At 41.1% G+C, this 20,611-nt stretch overlaps 1 non-coding gene across 1 annotated transcript; it reads right to left on the reverse strand.

Annotated features, from left to right (window-relative positions):
- Window positions 1-18,131: 18,131 nt before the first annotated feature.
- Window positions 18,132-18,270, reverse strand: LOC144234076 (small nucleolar RNA SNORA7). The gene has a single exon (XR_013335854.1). It is a non-coding gene; the product is annotated as a small nucleolar RNA SNORA7 (small nucleolar RNA).
- Window positions 18,271-20,611: the final 2,341 nt, after the last annotated feature.

Raw genomic sequence — 20,611 nt, forward strand, 5'->3', positions numbered from 1 at the left:
CTCTCTCAGAAATAAATAAAAAACATTTAAAATTAAAAATAAATTTTAAAAAAAGAAAAAGAAAACCAATTCTGGACTTCAAGATGTATTACAAAGCTGTAATCATCAAGACAGTATGGTGCTGGCACAAAAACAGACACTCAGATCAATGGAACAGAATAGAGAATCCAGAAATGGGCCCACAAACATATGGCCAACTAATCTTTAACAAAGCAGGAAAGAATATCCAATGGAATAAAGACAGTCTCCTCAGCAAATGGTGTTGGGAAAACTGGACAGTGACACATAGAAGAGTGAACCTGGACCACTTTCTTACATCATTCCCAAAAATAAACTCAAAATGGATGAAAGACCTAAACGTAAGGCAGGAAGCCATCAAAATCCTCAAGAGAAAGCAGGCAACAACCTCTTTGACCTTGGCTGCAGCAACTTCTTACTCAACACGTCTCCAGAGGCAAGGGAAACAAAGATGAACTATTGGGACCTCATCAAGATAAAAACTTCTGCATAGCAAAGGAAGCAGTCAGCAAAACTAAAAGGCGACTGACAGAATGGGAGAGGGTATTTGCAAATAACATATCAGATAAAGGGTTAGAATCCAAAATCTATAAAGAGCTAAAAACAAATAATCCAGGGAAGAAATGGACAAAAGACATGAATAGACACTTTTCCAAGGAAGACATTCAGATGGCCCACAAAATGATCAACATCACTCGTCATCAGGGAAATGTAGATCAAAACCATAATGAGATATCGCCTCACACCATTTAGAATGGCTAAGACTAACAACTCAGGCAACAACAGATGTTGGCGAGGATGCGGAGAAAGAGGAGCCCTTTTACACTGCTGGTGGGAATGCAAAGTGGTGCAGCTATTCTGGAAAACAGTATGGAGATTCCTCAAAAGATTAAAAATAGAACTACCCCATGGCCCAGCAATTGCACTACTAGATATTTATCCAATGGATGCAGGTGTGCTGTTTCAAAGGGGCACATGCACCCCAATTTTACAGCAGTGCTATCGACAATAGCCAAAGTATGGAAAGAGCCCAAATGTCCATCGACAGATGAATGGATAAAGAAGTTGTAGTACACACACACACACACACACACACAGGAATATTACTCCGCAATTAAAAAGAATAAAATCTTGTCATTTGCAACAATGTGAATGGAACTGGAGTGTATTATGCTAAGTGAAATTACTCAGTTAGAGAAAGACAAATATAATATGACTTCACTCATATGTGGAATTGAAGATATAAAACAGAAGAACATAAGGAAAGGTAAACAAAAATAATATAAAAACAGGGAAGGGGCAGAACATAAGAGACTCTTAAATATAGAGAATAAACTGAGGGCACCGGAGGGGTTGTGGGTCGGGGGATGGTCTAAATGGGCAAGGGGTCATTAAGGAGGACATTTGTTAGGATGAGTACTGGGTGTTATATGTAGGGGATGAATGGCTGGAATCTACTCCTGAAATCATTATTGCACTTATGCTAACTAACTTAGATATAAATTTTAAAAATAATAATAATAAAAGAGATATGGCAAAAAAAATTTTAAGAAAGTAAAAAATTATTACAGCCACCCACGATTGAAGATTATGTTCTAAGCATCATACCAGAGTGGGGGCTTTATGCATATTTTATTAAAGTCTGGTTAAATTAAAAAAAAAACATTTTATTTTAAATTGCAGATTAATGGGGCCCCTGGGTGGTTCAGTCAGTTAAGCTTCCGACCTAATTTCAGCTCAGAGCATGATCTCACAGTTTATAAGTTTAAGTCCCACATTGGGTTCTGCGCTAATAGTGAGAGAGTCTCTCTCTCTCTCTCAAAACAAACTTTAATAAATAAATAAATAACAGATTAACTCCTAATAACAAATGATAGCCAAAATTTTCCTCATAAGTTATTATCTTTCCTAAAACAGCCCTTCATTATGTTAGCTACCAAAGCTTCAAGAAGACAATCAACAATCTCAAGGTTTCTCTCTAAGCATTACGTTCCTTAGTATCCAAGTGACTGCTATGTGTAAGACATTGAAGATAAACTGAGGCATGAGAGAGCTGACTGCAGCCCTCAATCTTTGGTGTAAATTACTTCAAATCAAAAGAATAATGTTTAGATACCAATACCACCAGTCCCTTCCACTGACTCTGTTTTATATCTGGTGTTTGGAAAAGTGATTTATCTTAGGTTATAACAATTAAAAAAACTTCAAAGCAGCTTTAGGGCCTTCTGGATATGGACATTTAAGAGTAAGAAGAGTTTTATCTCTTAGCAAAAGACATGACTGAAGAGGCTGGACTTTGCAAACAGATAGATGTCAGTTAAAGCAGGGCTCCAGCATTTACTGGCTATGTGTATTAAGTGCACCCCTTTCTGAGCCTCAGGTATCTCATTGGTAAAATAGGAAATAATCCACCTCATAGGATCAATGTGGCAATTCGGTGAGATAACACGTGAGAATGACTTAGAATACCTGACACTTGGAAACTGTTCAATAAACAGTCGCTGGTGTCAATCATTTATTCCTTATTCATTCAAAGCCTTCAGCCTGGACAGGGGAACTAAACTTAGTTACTGCCTCTTTTTCCCCATGTTCTCCATCACTTTGTTCAGATCAGAGCCAGGTTGATTGGGCAGAAGAGATTCTACTCCCCATTGCCTTGAATTTTTTTTCTGTAAATGATGCATTATATAACCTTTGTTTGGTGAGTGGCCTCTTGGCATATGACCAGCTTCCCCCAAGTCACATGGCTGCTGAGCCGTGAAGTAGGAACCAGGACTTGAGCTAAGATCTATTACCCTTCCTGTTTGCTGATTCCTGTCATCAGTGATTAATAGTGACAAATTAAGGGAGCATTAAGACCATAGTTAGATTTACTTTTAACATAGAGAAATACACACAGTAAAAACTGACTGTTAAATTTCCCCCAGATGATTTTTACATATTTTCATCATGTTCCCGGTAAAGCCTAACTCATGCAATGGGAAACCAAGTGCTGGCCATCTGTCTCCAAATCCCCCAGTTGGCCCTGGTCATTTGCATGATTGGAAACCCAAAAGGTCCTCACGCTCCCAGTGGGACTATGTTCTCACGGCCACCTTTCATCCGGCTTCTTGTTTATGCTGAAATCTGAGTCTCGTTCTAGCTTTGCCTCCTCACTACTGTTTTGTTCCATCGGCTGGCATAAACCCAAACAAGGAAAGCAGTCCCTTTTGCTTTTAATTTGCCACGGAAACCGCTGGCCCAACACAAGCCTGTTCGTGCAGCAGCTTTCCGCCAAGGTATGGAAATAAAGGTGGGGGGATGATTCTTTTAAATAAAAGAAGGAAACATGATTAGACATCAGGAGATCTGTGCCGTGGGTGTGCAACTAGTGAGGCTTCATAGGGTCCTCTGCTGAGAGGGGTCCCGTGCTTGGGGTTTCAAGCTCTATGGCCACTGTCTGAAAGTCTTAATAATGTTCTCTTTGAATTGGTGTTTGTAAGTGAAGTCTGAAGGTCAGTGGAGGGTGTGCCAGGGACTCGGGCTCAGTCCTGCCTCTCGTGAACCTGTTGCCTTCCTGGGCCAGGCTCTTGGCTGACCCCCAATGATCTTTCATCTCTGCCTGGTGTCCTAGGCCTCCTCCCCACCCTCCCGCACTGACCTGCCCTCCACCACCTATCTCTCATCAGTCCACCATGATTCGGGGCAGGGGGGCACCTGGGAAAGAGAGATGCCAGGTTCGACTTCCCCACTCCTGCCTTGGGCGTGACACTTGGGTCCTGAGGTTGGTATGGGGGTGGGGGTAGCCTTCAGCCAGTGGGCTTCACGCACATGCACCACAGTCCCAGAGCTGGACCCCTGCTGCCCACAAACATCTGCACTCGTGGTTTCCTTATGCCCGACTTGGCATTAAATAGCAAACTAAAAACAGCATGACAAACGAAGAAAGAGATTGTAATGGAAAGGAAAAAGCTTTGTATTTTAGTACCTCTAACAGCAACCTTTACTGCCTTTTGAAGATTTTCATCCTGCAATGGGCTCCACGAATTATCTAGCCAGTTCCAGCCATCACTGTTCTGATGTTCGATAGCCCTCTCTGCCTGTATGTTAATTGGAATTAAAATAAAAAGTTAGGGGCGCCTGGGTGGCTCAGTCAGTTAAGCATCAGACTTCAGCTCAAGTCATGATCTCATGGTTCACGAGTTTGAGCCCCGCGTCGTGCTCTGTGTTGACAGCTCGGAGCCTGGAGCCTGTTTCAGATTGTGTGTCTTCCTCTGTCTCTGATGCCCCCTCCCCACTCTGTCTCTCTGTCTCTCAAAAATCAATAAACATTAAAAATTTAATAAGTTATATTCCCTCAAGCATTAGTCCCACAAAAGAGCCCATCAAAATAAGGTGAAAGAAAGAAAGAAAAAGAGATTCCATAGCCAGTAAGTTTGGGAAACACTAAATACTCTGCTTTCCTCCTTCCTAACACTTTTTTTGTGGATTTCCAAGTCGCATTAGCTTATTAAAAGAACATTTTTCTTTATAACTTAAAATAGTGTCTCCCAACTTATTTGTCCATGGAACCCCTTTCTCAGGGAACAGCTACTAACTGCTCACTTTGCAAACATTGCCATAGAGCTGGCAAACTTTTCTGAAAAGGGCCATTGTAAATATTTTAAGCTTTTAGGGCCATACATTTTCTGCAACTACTCACCTGTGCTCTTGAAGCTCAAAAGCAACCACCGACATTGTGGACAATGTATAAGCGTGGCTGTGATACAAAAAAATATTTATGGACACTGAAATTTGAATTTCCTATTATATTCCCATGTTACAAAATACTCTTCTTTTGATTTTGTTTCAACCATTTAAAAATGTAAAAACCATTCTTAGCTCGAGGGCCAAACAAAAACAGGCAGTGGGTGGTTCTTGGCCAGCAAGCAGTAGTTTGCCAACCCCCAACTCAGAAGACCAAGGAAAAAGAGTTACTTAGAAACACAAGTTGGATATAGTTTTCTACCTTAATTGTTACTGATTCTGAATTTCTTTCTAACTAATCATTTTGTAATTCGGCAATTCTTTTTAAAGCATTGTTACCACTTCTGGTTCAGATGGCTTCAGCTCGTAGTGGTTAATCTTTAATTATCTCATGTCTGCTGCTATCACCCAGCACATTCCCTCCTCGCTGTCTGGAGTGCCTGCCTCTGCCTTTCATGTTCCCTCTTCATTCTCGTCCTGGAGTCGCTCTGCTACCTGTCAGGAAGAGAGTCTGGGTGCTGCAGAACTAGTCGTCTTTGTTAATCTCTCCCTATTTGCTCATCTAAAGGAAGATAACTCCCCTAGAGCCCAACACCAGGGCCAACAAACCAAACCACAAGGCAGACAGCTACATGCTTTGGAGAGGACTCGCTCATTTCCAGTCTTTTCGTAATTACGCCCACAGACACGTGTTCTTGACTTCATGACACATTCCATTCTCTTCTTAGTAATACATGGGCACATCTATTTTTGAACCAAAATGAATTAAAATTAATTTTCTGAGAAGTTCACAATTAAGATCATCCCCTAAGATAGCTGGAGATGGCCTTGAAGTAGCAAACACTCAATCTGAAATTACCCTGCATGATATACACTGTAAAGCGCTTGAGTACATTTATGTTTTCTCTCGCTTTAATTTCCTTACAGTGGGTATGTGATGGGAATAAAATCAAACAAAGAGGAAATTATAGGGCAGTGTCTTTGAGCAGGATGAAAAGGAAAGATGTATGTGATTGCCTTAGTGTTCATGTGACATCTTCTCTGTACTTTAGAAACAAACAGAAATTGAATGGCAGAAAGTCACTTGTGAGTTTGAGAAACTCCATCAATTCCTGGAGGATGCAGAACAAATCTGCCCTGAGAGGCTTTCACAAAACCGTTTTAAGAAACCACCATGAAAATGTGAACAAAGACTTAAATGAGAGGTGTATCCTTTACTGCCCACACTCAGTCAATAAAGTCTTAAAGATGGGTGCACTGGGGGACTGAGAATCAGGATGGCAGCAGTGGGTGGGTGCTTGGCTGGTGACACTCCCTATCTTTAGGCAAGCATGTAGTTTGGCTGATCTGTGGAAAGATATATGAGGGAAGCCATCAAAGCAATACTCCAGGAGGGAAGCCATTGGTATTATCCATGTTTAAAGCTCCCTGAATACCTTAGACCTCACTCTAAGGACGGAATTTGAATACCTGACTGTCTGCTCACTTTTGACAGAACAATCTCAGAATGATTACATCTCAACACAGCCATTGCTATCGGTGAGTGGCTGGGGCATTGGGTGGTGAATTAGAAGACATAGATTGTCATCTTCACTGTGCCACTGACTTGTTGGCTAAGCTTGAATTTCCCTCTCCAAAATGCTTATTAGCATATCAAGGCCCCGTGGCTCAGTGGTTGAGAACCTGGGCTCTGAAGCCAGACTGCTTCCAAATCCTACAAGCTGGGAAGCCTTCTTCATATTACTCGGCGTCTGTCTCTGGGTTTGGTTTCCTCTTCTGTAAGCATTTCACAAATGTTAGTTATTATTGTGAAGATGAAGAAATGCCCCAATCCCCTCCTCGTCCTTACCTCAAGGGGAGGAGAGGGAGCAGGTCTGGCCCAGGGGGCAAGGAGGATCTGGGAATTGGGGGGATGTGAGCAGAAAACTCTCATTAGAAACAATGAGACACTGACAACAAGAGAAGACTGCGTGCTTACTGAGAGTTGATGATATTCCTTTGAGGGTGGTATTATGTGCCCAGAACAAACGTGTGAGGACCGTTGTTCTGATTCTTACCAGCTCCATCTTACAGATGAGTAAAACAAAACCTGAAGAGACTGAGCAAATTGTTCAACGTCCCAGAGCTGGTAAGGGGCAGAACCAATATTCCAGCTCGGATTCTCTGACTCTAAAGTGCATTCGCTTAAACACTACACAAGCTAGGGGCCACCATGGCAGGACTGGGAAGTTATGGTCTAGAGGGTACAGAGCTTCTGTTTTGGGGTGATGAAGAAGTTCTGGGAACAGTGGTTCTGGTTAAACAACATTGTGAATGTACTTAAGACTACTGAGTTGTTTATTTCAAAATGCTTACAATGGTAAATTATGCACCACATATATTTTGCACACGCATACACAAAAAACGCCAGGCGAGAGGTTGAAAGGGCTTCTCAACAAGTTGGGGTCCAAGACAGATATGGGAGTCAGGAACCAAGCTGGAGTTAACAACTGAGAAAAAAAAAAAAAAACAAAACTAGAAGGTACTTTTGACCCTCCCGTGCAAAGACGATAGTTTGCAAAACTCTGGAGCAATAATACTCTTGACTTTATTCCTTGAAGAAAGCATTTTGCAGCCTTGGAAGCCCACAGATTGAAACGTACCACAATTAGGAGCCATTTCTAGACCTTCATAGAGAAAACATATTTAAAAAGCTGAAGAACTATCACTAATTTAAAAGGGAGAAACCCCACTTTTTAAATTCAGAAAACCTTAATCGATGTAGGAAGAGCTATGTCTGTTGAGTGGTATTTCTTTCTTATATAATTAAGACTTAGAATACACAACGTTCTTGTGGAATAATGAGTGAAATTAAACATGTGAAAAAGCCAGGAAAATAGAACAGACAACACCTCTGCAAATCCCACAAGAGAGACTTACAATAAGCAGGTTATTTCCAGTCATAAAAGAGCCTAGAAAACAAAGGCATAGGATGAATGCTGGTTTACTTTGTTAAAGAGGCTGTGGATTATCCAGGAAAAGTCAGGAAGTCTTATGCAGAACAAGACTGGGGTTGCCATTTGGAGAGTGCCTGAGCCCTCTATGTTTTCTTTATTTATTTTTAATTTTTTGCTTTTTAACTTTATATTTTATGTAATGTTTATTTACCCTGAGAAAGAGGGAAAGAGAGACAGAGCACAAGTGGGGAATGGGGAGAGAGAGAGGGAGACACAGAATCTAAAGCAGGCTCTAGGCTCTGAGCTGTCAGCACAGAGACTGATATGGGACTCAAACTCATGAACCACAAGATCATGACCTGAGCTGAAGTCTGATGCTTAATTGACTGAGCCACCCAGGCGCCCCTAACTTTTTATTTTAATTCCAATTAACATACAGTGTTACATTAGTCTCAGGTGCACAATATAGTGATTCAACACTTTCATACTCCTCTGGTGCTCATCATAATAAATGCACTCCTGAATCCCTATCACCTGTTTCACCCACCACCTGCCTTCCCTCCCCTCTGGGAACCATCAGTTTGCTTTATAGAAGAGGGGGGGCATCTTATACAGGTATTTGGGGGGGGGACAAGGGGGAAAGGACTGTGGTGTCATCGAGATATCATTATGATTGCTTTCACTTCCCTATCGAGAGTGAAATAGCCTGAAAATGAACAATTAGCCTGGCAGGCTGTGATATGATTAACAACAACCACCTTGTCTCCTTTCCATTTAAGGCATTTGACTGGATTCCATAGAACCTGGGAATGGCCATTTTTCCAGTGGAGTAGTGGCTCTAATCCAGTGTATGTCATCAGCAGCTGCTGGTTGCCTGGAGCTGATAAGGTGGTTCACTGAATTCCTTTTAGACTGGTGTCCCTGTGGCATTGAACTCTGGCCCAGGGCCTCCCTACTGACTTCTTCCTGGTAGTCCAGAACACATGTGAGTGTAAGGACCTGGAGAAGGCTGTGGTCTCCATTGAGAAGGAGGTTCTGGAAGGGGAGCTGTTTATTCCTGGCAGGTACTGCTCACACCTGGGCTAGGCACTGTGCATTAGAAGCCCCCTCTCTGGCCCTCCATGGGGGGCTGCTCTCCCTCAGAGCCAAAGAGATATGCCCATCATATACCCAAGCCCCAGCACTCTCTTCTTAGACAACACACCCAGAACTTCCTGCCCAAACAGCCCTGAGCCTCCTTCGAGGATGTGCATTCACCCCTTCTCTGGGTCTGCTCTTCTAAGGAGAGAACTGCACATGAGCAAATCGTCCCCAAACCCAAGGAGTGGCCAAGGAGTCTGGACATGTAGGCTGGGGTGTCTACAACACATGTGCCCAGGCCCTCTCACAACGCAGACAGAGCCAGGGTGGGAAGAGAAGGAGGTGGGTGGTGTAGGGCCTGGGTAGGCACTCCCTGGGCTGCTGTGTCCCTGGGCGAAATCCTGAGAAGTCCAAGAATTGTTTCCATTTGAACCTCACCTTCTAGGTTGTTATGAAAGTATCTGTGTCATCTATACCCATTATTTTGTAAAGCAGTCCGCCGGCTTGATATATAAGTCTTAGAGATAGACATATGGTGTGTGGGCCCAGAGTGGATCGCTTGCTCTGGGTCCTGCAAATATGAGGCCAGGGCTGTTCCTCGGTTGCACCCGTCTCTTCCATATGCCAGTTCTGGGAGGCAGAGTGTTCATTTTGCCCATCTCCCTCTTATACCTAAGAAGTAAATCAGCTCATTTGCAAGATGTGCTCCCAGGGGTAGAAACATCTGACCTAAACCATGAGTTCCCAGGTTAACTGAAATAGGCCAGAGGACCAACACTTTGGAGTAAACAAGTGAGTCAGAGCAAACAACTCAGTCGTCTCCTGCACAAGTTCGAGGGTAATGAAAATTCCTGCTTGCTCTGGGGTGGTCACTGTTGATCTAGAAACAGACAAGGGAGGCCAGACTTCTCCCTGCAGCTGGGAAGCAGCCCCAACTTTTTTTTTTTAACTCTAAAGGAAGATACATGTGGAAGGCACCTATTGGCTGGAGCTCAAAGCATTTCCCTTTTTCTGTCCCTAGAAATTTCTCAGGATAACAAGCCAGGTAAAACTATCTAAAGGGGCACTAGCCCCATTCTACTTATGGAAGGGAAGGGGAATAAAATGTCTGGCAAACCCTGGAAATTAAAACAGGTTTGACGGCAGTCTGTCGCCCTGAGTATGCAGAGAGGGTGCGGGGCAGGCCTCTTGCTCACATTTCTTACAGTCTCAGAGTGTAAACACTTCAGAAAAGCACCTAGGTGAGGTTATTGACGTTCATGGCACAGAGAGACAATGCAGGAAATCAGGCCTAGGGGGAAGGAGCAGTGAACAGTGGGTGTGGGCACAGTGGTCAGGCCGAGATTAGCCATTGGCCTCAGGATGGCAGTAAAGATCAAGCCTGAGAAAGTCTGGCTCCTGCTGACTCAGCCCAGTGCTGGGAGAGGAGCCAGAGCCCAGGGGATGGGGCACTTGCCCAGTGCGAACAGGGAGTACCTCCTTGAACTCCATGCCCTAGGCACGCTGCTTGCCCACCCTTGCCAGGCCCACAGGTGTTTCTGGGTCCCTGTGCTGACCACACACCCTCCCAGATGTGCCCTGTCCCGTGAGAGGAAAAGGCACGTCTGCCGCAGAGAAGCCGTCCTCAAAGGGCCAGTGGCTCCCTTTCCTGGGAAGAGCGAGGAAGAGCATGGATCCAGCCACAGCTTTGATGGGACTCATGTCTGTTTTCCCAAGCTAACCTCATCCCTACCTTCAGCTGCCTGCCCAGCACTCCCTCTGCTCTTCTCTTCCCAGGGATGTGATCCCGGCCCCAGAAACTGCCAGTGTGTACTTCACGTGGCAGGTAACACGAGCAGAATAAACACAGAGGCAGACTGTGCCTTCTAACCTGAAGTGCTGCTCTGACTTCTGTGCACTGGACACTGCGGGGTCTCTTCACATAGACACTCCTAAGACATGGAGGTGGCCTGTGGCATCTCCTGGGGGCTTAGCATGGTCAAAGAACCTGTGTGTAAGGAAGACTGGTTTCAACTAAAACGTGACAAAGCCTGGGCTATAGGGCTCCAGGGAGTCATTATCTGGTTCTCACTGACATCTTCCCAGAAGACAGACCCAGAAGGAAGACTCCAGTGTCTTTGGACTATGAGGGAGGCCATGTGTCATTCTACACTGTGGAGAATTCTGCCCCCGTCTTCACCTTCTCAGCTATGTTTACTGAGAAAATCTTTACTTTATTTTGGCTACCTTCAAAAAGCTCCAGTATCACCCTCTGCTTCCAGAAGGAAGCCACTTCTGAGCATCTCCCTTCCTGAGAAGCTCTGGGTATGGGTCACAAGCATCCAGGAGCTGCTATATCATCCATCTTTGCTGTTGCCAGGAGAACATGGGATTTCTATTGCTTAGGGGACGATATGTGTCGCTGACCACACAGCAGAAATGAAATGAACAGGATACCCCTAACCGTGCAGCTTCCCCTATTTCTGTGTGGTAGTCAGACTTTTCAGAGCCCATTCTTTTCCTCTACTTTCATCTTCATCAAATGCCATGTAAAATTCCACCTTGATCTCTCAAATAAAACCCAACTGACCTGCTTTAGAAATTCTTTTCCAAACAGTGGCAAGGAGAATAGGTGAAGATAATTGTGTAGCCACAGAAAAACCTTTATAACAAAAGCATTATCAATCATGTTTAATGCATACCTGCTATTTTTCTAGCAAGATATGATGTGAGGGCAAAAACTATGACTCTGTATATTCAATATAGTGTCTTAAGTGTGTTCCAGACAGATCTCGCCACGTGAGTATACCACCACCTAAAAAAGATTTTTCTTTCTAAGTTTCAAAATATGTACAGCTCATATGTTCAGGGTGGCTTTTTTAAAGATTGGCAAAATTAGAGCCACTGTCCACTCTGGTCTAGATGGTACTTTCATTTCATTTATAGGAATAAGGTGGGCAATTGATGCATAGGAGCACATGTACCACAATGTTCATAGCAGCACTCTCCACAATAGCTAAAACATGGAAAGAGCCTAAGTGTCCATCAACAGATGAATGGATCAAGAAGATGTGGTTTATCTATACCATGGAATACTACATGGCAATGAGAAACAATGAAATCTGGCCATGTGTAGCAACATGGATGGACCTTGAGGGTGTTATGCTGAGCGAAATAAGTCAGGCAGAGAAGGACAAATATCATATGTTTGCACGTATAGGAGGATTAGGAGGAACTTGACGGAGGAACAAGGGGGAGAAGAAGGGGGGAAATGGGGGGGGAAAGGGAGAGAGGCAAACCATGAGAGACTCTTGAATGCTGACAAAAACTGAGGACTGATGGATGTGGGGGGAGGAGGGATGGGCATGGAGGAGGGCACTTGTGGGGATGAGCACTGAGTGTTATGTGGAAACTAATTTGACAATAAACTATTTGTAAAAAAAAAAAAGAAAACATACACTTTGATATTAAATATTACAATAAAAAAAAAGGAATAAGGTGGGCATTACAGAGCCTTGAGACAAAGGCTGACCAAAGTATATTAAATGCAACATCTGCACTGTTCCCTGTCCTCTGCCTGAGAGTGGGATTCTTCTATTACTTGCACAGTCCCTGGCCCCGAAACTAGGCAGTTCACTGGGATTGGGGATGGAGGACAGAGGGGGGCAGCCCATACCTGTAAGGAGGGGTGCTGGTCTGCCTCCACTTATTTCCTCAGAACAGAGATTGTCCTCCCACGGTGACATCTGTCAAACTCTCACACCACACTGGGACCTGACAAGACATGAGTGCCTATTTAAAATATAAAGCATGTATGATTTCTAAACAAAGAGCTACTTTAGCAGGAAATTTATGAGATGTTGTTTCTCTTTTTTCATGGCAACTATCAGCCTATCTTCTGGGAAGGACATTGAGCTCCTGGGGTTCCATGTTCAATCGCAATGGATAAGCACCGTAACATGATGCGTAAACAACCTAGACTCGGAGGCCTGATTGAAGAAACTGGATTCAAATCCTGGCTTGGCCACTTATTGGCTATGATATTTTGGAGACATCACAACCTCTCTGTGCCTCACCTCTATGGAACTGATAGTCTCACCTCAGAGGGCTATTAGAGGTTTGCATGAGCTACTATTCATACAATTCTAAGCATATAGTTAGTCCTATAAAAGAGTTTATAAAATTAATATATAATTACAAGTCTATTCATCTTATATGCCTCCCACAAGAAGATTAAAATCATTTCTTGGTAGTATTAGGAGGGCTCAGGTCTCGTAAGGTATTTCCTAAGGGTCTCCTATAACAGAAGCTCAAAGACATAATGTCAGCATCACAGAGCTGAACAAAGTCACAGAGTTCAAACAACGCCTGATGTAGACCCTCGTCTTAGAAAGCCTCACAAAAAGTTACCCTCACATGAGCCCTGTACAAATTGAATTACTCCCTGAAACTACTATAAACAGTAATTATTGTAACAGAAGGATTTTAAATTACTTATACTCTGAGGTGAGTTTTACAGATATCCCTATATTGATTTGGACATGGACACAACCGGGTATTTTCTCTTACTAATTTTTGGAGATGAAATTCACACAATTATTTTTTTAATCTTTAAACCACCTGGTTGAGAAAATTCCTGGAAAGAGTATCTCAAGCTTTCACTTGCTTGCAAAGCTACTCCCAGTCTACCCAACATGAGCCCTCTAGGCAAGATTTCACCACCTCACTGGGCAAATGAGAATGACCATTCTTGTACTATAAATATAGTAATTCATACTGTATGAATTGTATGTTTACTATGCGGTTATTACCATGTCGTGAAACTGTAATAGCCAGATTTTTACAAGACCCTTCCTTGTGTATTGACACTCATTTGAGTGAATCATCTCAGAGGACCTAAGTAGGAAAGGCTTAAAGATGCCCATCAGTATTGCCAGACAGCTCAGCTGTGAACTAGGTGTGCCCTTATTAGTAACTTGTACTAGAAGAGAATGAGAAGCTTCTAGAGGTTCCGGAAGGTTGGGTTTTAATGGAGCTGGAGTTTGTCCTTACATGGAACCAGATGTGTTTGTTGGACCAGCTTCCCTGGACTAGGAAACAACATGGCGACCACAGTGACCACATGGTTGAGCTCAGACAGAGGAACTGGGAGGAGAGGAAGCCAGACCTGATGCCTGCAAAATGATTCTAGGGCCTTTAAGAGTTAGCATGAAATTATATTAAGTGCAGGGAAACTTTGGGCTATGTACAGATCTTAGATATTTTCACAGAACTTATTTAGAAGCAGAAACCAGGCATGGGTAGCTTGTTTTTATGTTGTATTATCAGACATTATTTTCTTTATATATTACTTTGTTTTTTTTATTAAAAAATTGTTGTTCATATTAACTCTTTCAGTTCTATTAAGGGAGTTTTGTCCATGCTTTCCTTGGAATAAATAGCGGTGTGTTTTATCCCTAGGGCCCTGAACAGTAGGGAAGGAGGAATAAAAAGTGCGAGAAGTTAAAGGAAAGACAAAAAATGAGGAAGGAATCTGCTTATCATGTTGCCTAGCGTAACCGTCTAGCCATCCTCCTGGTTCAAATCTTTGAACCAGAGGCACACTCCCCAACTCTCAGAAAGCAACCTTCTCCTGCCTCCTGTGATCCCTTCCTATTCAAAACTGATCTCCTAACCAAGACCTTTCTGGTTGTGCCTCATTTGTTCAGTCCCTCTCAGCCCTCCCATGTAACTTTCTTCCTTCTTATATCCTCAAAGATTTTTAAAAGCTGCAGTTTGCCTCTAAATTTGTGTTTTCTCTATGTTGTTTTTATAAGTATTCTGTGCCACATAAATAATTTTTACACTGTCCTATTAGATTTGAAGTTCTTTGAAGGTGAATAGCCTCTACCTCCTTTGTAAGTCTCTGCCACAGCATTTCTATTAAATAGTTCTTCAAAAGTAAAATATCTTATTGTTCTTTCTAAAAATCCATCACTTGGGGTGGCTGGGTGGCTGAGTCCATTGGGCGTCAAATCTTGATTTCAGCTCAGGTCATGACCTCACAGTTCGTGGGATCGAGCCCCTTGTAAGGCTCTGGCACTGACAACACTCTATGGCCTGCTTGCACTCTCTCTCTCTCAAAATAAGTATATAAATTTTAAAAATAAATAAAATAAAAATCAATCACTCTTGAGGCACCTAGGTGGCTCAGATGGCTAAACGCTGAACTCTTGATTTCCACTCAGGTCATGATCTCAGGTTTTGGACTGAGTGCAGATCCTGCCTGAGATTTTCTCTCTCCCTCTCTCTCTGTCCCTCCTCTGTTTGTTCAGGTGCACGTGTGTGTGTTCTCTCTCTCTCTCCCCCCCCCTCGCTCTCTCTCTTTCCCTAATAGAAAAGTGGATCACTCTAAGAAAAACCCAAATAGTACAGAAAAGAAGAAAATTCATAATTCCAACCAGAAGAGATACTAATCTCTAACATTTCAGGATACATTCCCTTGGTCTTTGTATGCACAAAAATTAACAGAAAGGGGGTCTTGCTTTATATTCTATTTCATGACTTTTTCTTTTATTTTTAAATTGCTACACAGACCTACTTCAATCTTCAGAATAGCCATATAATATTCCAAGGCACAGATGTTTCATAATATTATTGGTCTATTACCAGATAGTTAGATTACTCCAAATGGACTATTAGGTTGTAAGAAAGCTGTCAAGGATGACTCCCTTGTTTCGAGCTTAAGTTTCTGGATAGATAGATGGTGGTAATGCCAATTAAGATAGGGAATAACAGAGAAATAGCAAGTCTTGGGTAGACAAATTTCTTCTTTTTCCAGATTATTTTCTCTTTACAATATTATAACCATTAAAATCAGAAGCCAACATCAATACATTACTGTTACCTAATTCTCATGCTCCATTCAAGCTTCCCTAATTGTCCCAATATCATCTTTTATAGCAAAGGGACTCAATCCAGGATCACGCATAACGTTTAGTTACTGTGTGTCTTCAACTTGCTTCAATCTAAAATTGTTCTCCAGTAGTTCCTGGTCTTTCACAGACTCGAAACTTTTGAAGTTCCTAGAAAGTTACTTTTTTTGGGTGTGCCTGATGTGTCCTCATGATTAGATTTAGATTATGCATTTTTGTCAGGGATGTCACAAAAGAGATGCTGTGTGCTCCTGATTACATTCTATCAAAAGGTACTTGACGCCCATTTGTCTCATTACTTGTTAAGATGTTAATCTTGATCACTTGATTAGGTGGTGTGTGCCAGACTTCTCCACCATAAATTTACCCTCTTTTTCCTTTTTAATCATCAAATATTTGTTGGAAGGTATTTTGAAGTGACATAAATCTCCATTCCTCATTCAACTTTCATCCACCATGCCTCTCTTGATGGTTCTTGACTGAATTATTTTTATTATTTTGGTCACCAAAGCGATTTTCTAATTCTATCATTATTTTACATTCATTAGTTGACATTCCATGGTAAAAGAGAGCTTTTCCCTCTCCCCACTTATTAGTCATTGACTTATTCCAGCTAGACTCATTGATTTCCATTTTATTAAGTGGGTTATGATCTGTAATTATTATTATTTATCTTGATGCTCAAGCTAATCCCAGATTTGGCAAGTGGAAGCCCCATCAGAGTGGCTTCTATGTTCTTTGGACATATCTCCATTATTCCTCTAGCACTCCTTAATTTCTGACACAAATATATATTCCAGACTCATCTTGTACTTTCCCTACCATAGCTCTTAAAGGCGTATATCTCCCTTGGTAGAGAATGTTATTTAGAAGCCAAGATCTGAGTAGTAGGTATGCTCATTGCTATTGGGGTGTTACTTCTCCTAGAACCTTTCTGAGGCTAGAAGCTCAGGAGATCTGTATTTCTATATCTATTGAAATATGTGAAAACCATAATTCTACACAGTTACTTTCAATTCTATCCTAACACCACAAGATCCATTCATTCTGGTTACCTTCCTCTCCATATCATAACTGCTTTCTCTGTTAGAGAAACACCTATCTTTCATGATTCTCGGTATGTTTATTTTATCAACCCCCATGTGTAATGAATCTTCTATTGCTACCATCACAGCCTTGCACAGATGCCCTCATCATCTCACCCACTCCAGGCCCACCCTCACCCCCTACACTGGCATAGAGGCCCTCCTTTCTCAACTAAGACTCTAACAATCCTGTTGGGCCATCACCACCCCAATCCAATGATACTGCCTCACTGCAGTTGGGCTCCTATGTCTGTGACAGATCACCGAAACCCCCACTTCCCACAGATGCATACTTTGTTTGGCACAAGCTAATGGCTTTATGCTAAATTATTCAGAAGTACTGAAAGGAGATAGAGAGAAAAAAAGTCCATGGCAACTAAATGGACTGTGGACTCCTGGCCAAGAAGAAGGCCATTGTTGGGAAAGTGGTAAAATTTGAATAAGATATATAAATTAATTAATAGTAATATATCAATGTTATTTTCCTGGTTTTTGATAATTATACTATGATTATGTACAATGTTAACATTAGGGAAATCTGAGTGAAAGATATATGGGAACTTTCAGTACTGCTTTTTGCCACTTTTTCTGTAAGTATAAAATTATTTCAAAATAGAAAAAAAGTTTTAACTATTGCATTCTCTTTAGGAAAGATTCAAATAATGTAGAAGTATTCAAACTAAAAAAATGCGGAAGAAAGTAAGGAAGAAAGAGTACCAACTTTACACAAACTCTCTCAGGAAACAGAAGAAGCAGAGCACCTCTCTTTTCATTATCCTGATATCAAAATCAGAAAAAGACATTACAAAAAACTATGAGACAATATGTTTATGAACCCAAACATGGACCATTCTTTTTTGTTTTTTGTAGTTTTATGGTTTTATTAACACAAATATGCCATGCACATAAGCTGTCTGTCTATTCATTTTCTTTGCTGCACAACCTGGCAATGGAATTGGTGACAGTGATGGCCAACGGGGCTGCTCTTTCCACAATGGCTTTGTGGTTCTTGGAGGAGACATTGTGAGCAACCTGCACAGTAAGATTTGTTGCACATCGGCAGCACTTCAAGCTCCTTGACATTGGAGCTTCTGGAAACTTCCAGAAGCCATTGGGCAGGCATGCACTTGTTTTCTTGTTGCTCCCATCACCAACATTGGGCATCAAGAGCTGGCCCTTGAATCTTCTGTGCACTCTATTGTCAATGCCTCTAGTTTTCTGCCAGTTGTGCTTAATTTTGACATAACAGTCTGGTGCCAGATGAACTTCTTGGTCCTCTTTTTAAGAATCTTGGGCTTCAGCAGAGGTCAGAAGGCAGCCATAATACCTTCAGGAAAGAGGCAGAAATGGTGTCAAAGGGTCCTGGAAGGAGGCTTTCTTGCTCACGGCTTGAACATTGTTGTAGAGAGTCTTCCAAACACCAGCTACTGAGGAAGCTGGGAATGGAATGGGGACCTCTGCCAGGCTTGCTTTCCCTCTCATTCCAAAGCTGGCAGAATACTAACCACTCTCCAGATGTGATTCTGGGAGCTCTAAACATGACTATTCTTAACAAAATTTTGGCAAATCAAATCCGGGGGAGAGGGAAATATGTGTGTGTGTGTGTATATATATATATATATATATTCAATCAATATATTCAATTCAATTCAATATATATATATATACACACAAAATCAGAAACTGAAATTTTAAAAATTACATTAGCATCAAAAATCCATGAAATTCTTAGGAATAAGTCTAAGAAAAAATGTAATACCTGTTGCTGAAAACTATAAAATACTGCTGAGAAAAATTAAAGAAGACTGAAATTTTAAAAATAACATTTACATTAGCATAAAAAAACCATGAAATTCTTAGGAATAAGTCTAAGAAAAAATGTAATACCTATTGCTGAAAACTATAAAATACTGCTGAGAAAAATTAAAGAAGACCAAAAAAAAAAAAAAAGGAGAGCTATACTATGTTCATGAATCAAAAGACTCAAGACTCAATATTGCTAAAATGTCAACTCTCCCTAAATTAACCTAAAGATTCAAAGAAATCCCAATCAAAATCCCCACCTGGCTTTTTTTTTTTTTAAGAAATTGACAAGCTGATTCTAAGATTTATATGGAAATGCAAGGAACATAGTCAAAACTATTTTGAAACAGAAGAACAAAAATGGAGGACTCACATTATTGCATTTTAAATCTCTTATGATACTATATTAATCAAGACAGTGTGGTTTTGGCATATGGACAGACATGTAGATCAATGAAATGGAATAGACAGTTCAACATGACTCACACATATAGGTCAATTGATTATGGACATGGGTGACAGAGTAGTTCTCTAGAGAAAAGATAGTCTTTAGCAAATGATAATGCTGTAGCAATTAGACAGACATGTACAAAAAGTGAACTTTGGTCCTTACCTTTACCATATCTAAAAATTAACTCAGTAAGTAAATCTATAGAGACAGAAAGTCTAGACCTAAGGGTGTGGGAGGAGGAATATGAAATCACTACTAATGGGTAATGACATTTCTTTTTGTTTTGATAAAAATGTTGAAAAGCAGATTATACTGATGATTACAACTCTAAATATACTAAAAAACCATTTAATTGTACACTTTGAATGGATTAAATGTGTGGTATATGAGTTATATCTGTTTAAAAAGCTGTTAAAAACTAACACAAAACGAATCATAGACCTAAATGTAAGAGCTAAAACTACAAAGTTCTAAGAGAAAATATAGAAAAAAATCTTTATCATACTGGGTTAAGAAATAATTCATTTAAAAAAATTTTTAATGTATTATTTATTTTTGAGAGAGAGAGAGAGACAGAGTATGAGTGGAGGAGGGGCAGAGAGAGAGGGAGACACAGAGTTCAAACCAGGCTCCAGGCTCTGAGCTGTCAGCACAGAGCCCAAGATCGGTCTTGAACCCACAGACTGTGAGATCGTGACCTGAGCCAAAGTCAATGCTTAACCAGCTGAGCCACCCAGGCACCCCTAGGCAAATAATTCTTAAATAGGATACAAAAAGGACAAACTACATAGAAAAAAAAAATAATGAATTAAATTTCATCAAATGAAAAATGTTTGCTGTTCAAAAAACAACATTCGGAAAAGTGGAAAAACAAGTTACAGACTGGGAGAAAATATTTGCAAAAACACATTTCTAATAAAGAACTTATATCCCAGGGCACCTGGGTAGCTCAGATGGTCAAGCCTCCAACCCCTGGTTTCAGCTCAGGTCACGATTTCATGGTTCACGATCTCACTGTTCATGAGTTCAAGCCCAGCATCTGGCTCTGCGGTGACAGTGTGAAGTCTTCTTGGAATTCTCTCTCTCTACCTCTCCCCCACTTGAGTGCTCTCTCTCTCTCTCGCTCTCTCTCTCTCTCAAAATAAATAAATAAACTTTAAAAAACTTATATCCAGAATATGTTAAGAACTCTTATAGTTCTATATTAGGAAAATAACTCAATTTTTTAATAAACAAAAGACTTGAAGACACTTCACTGAAAATAATATACACATGGCCAATAAGCACATGAAAGATATTCAATATTATCAGTCATCAGAGAGATGCAAAGTAAAACCATAATGAGATAAAACTACATACCTACTAGCATGACTCAAATCCAAACAACTGGCAATAAATAAAGCTGATGAAGATGTGGAGCAACTGAGATATTCACTGTGGGAATGCAAAATGGTACAGCGACTCTGAAAAATAGTTTGCCACTTTCTTAGAAAATTAATCATACATTTAATATATGACCCAACAATCTCACTCCTAGGTATTTACCCAAGAGAAAACTTGTAACTACGCAATGACTTGTACAAAAATGTTTATAGCAGCTTTATTTATAATTTGCAAAAA

The sequence above is a fragment of the Crocuta crocuta genome, unplaced genomic scaffold, assembly GCF_008692635.1.
Source record: "Crocuta crocuta isolate KB4526 unplaced genomic scaffold, BGI_CrCroc_1.0 scaffold55, whole genome shotgun sequence".
NCBI classification, from domain to species: domain Eukaryota; kingdom Metazoa; phylum Chordata; class Mammalia; order Carnivora; family Hyaenidae; genus Crocuta; species Crocuta crocuta.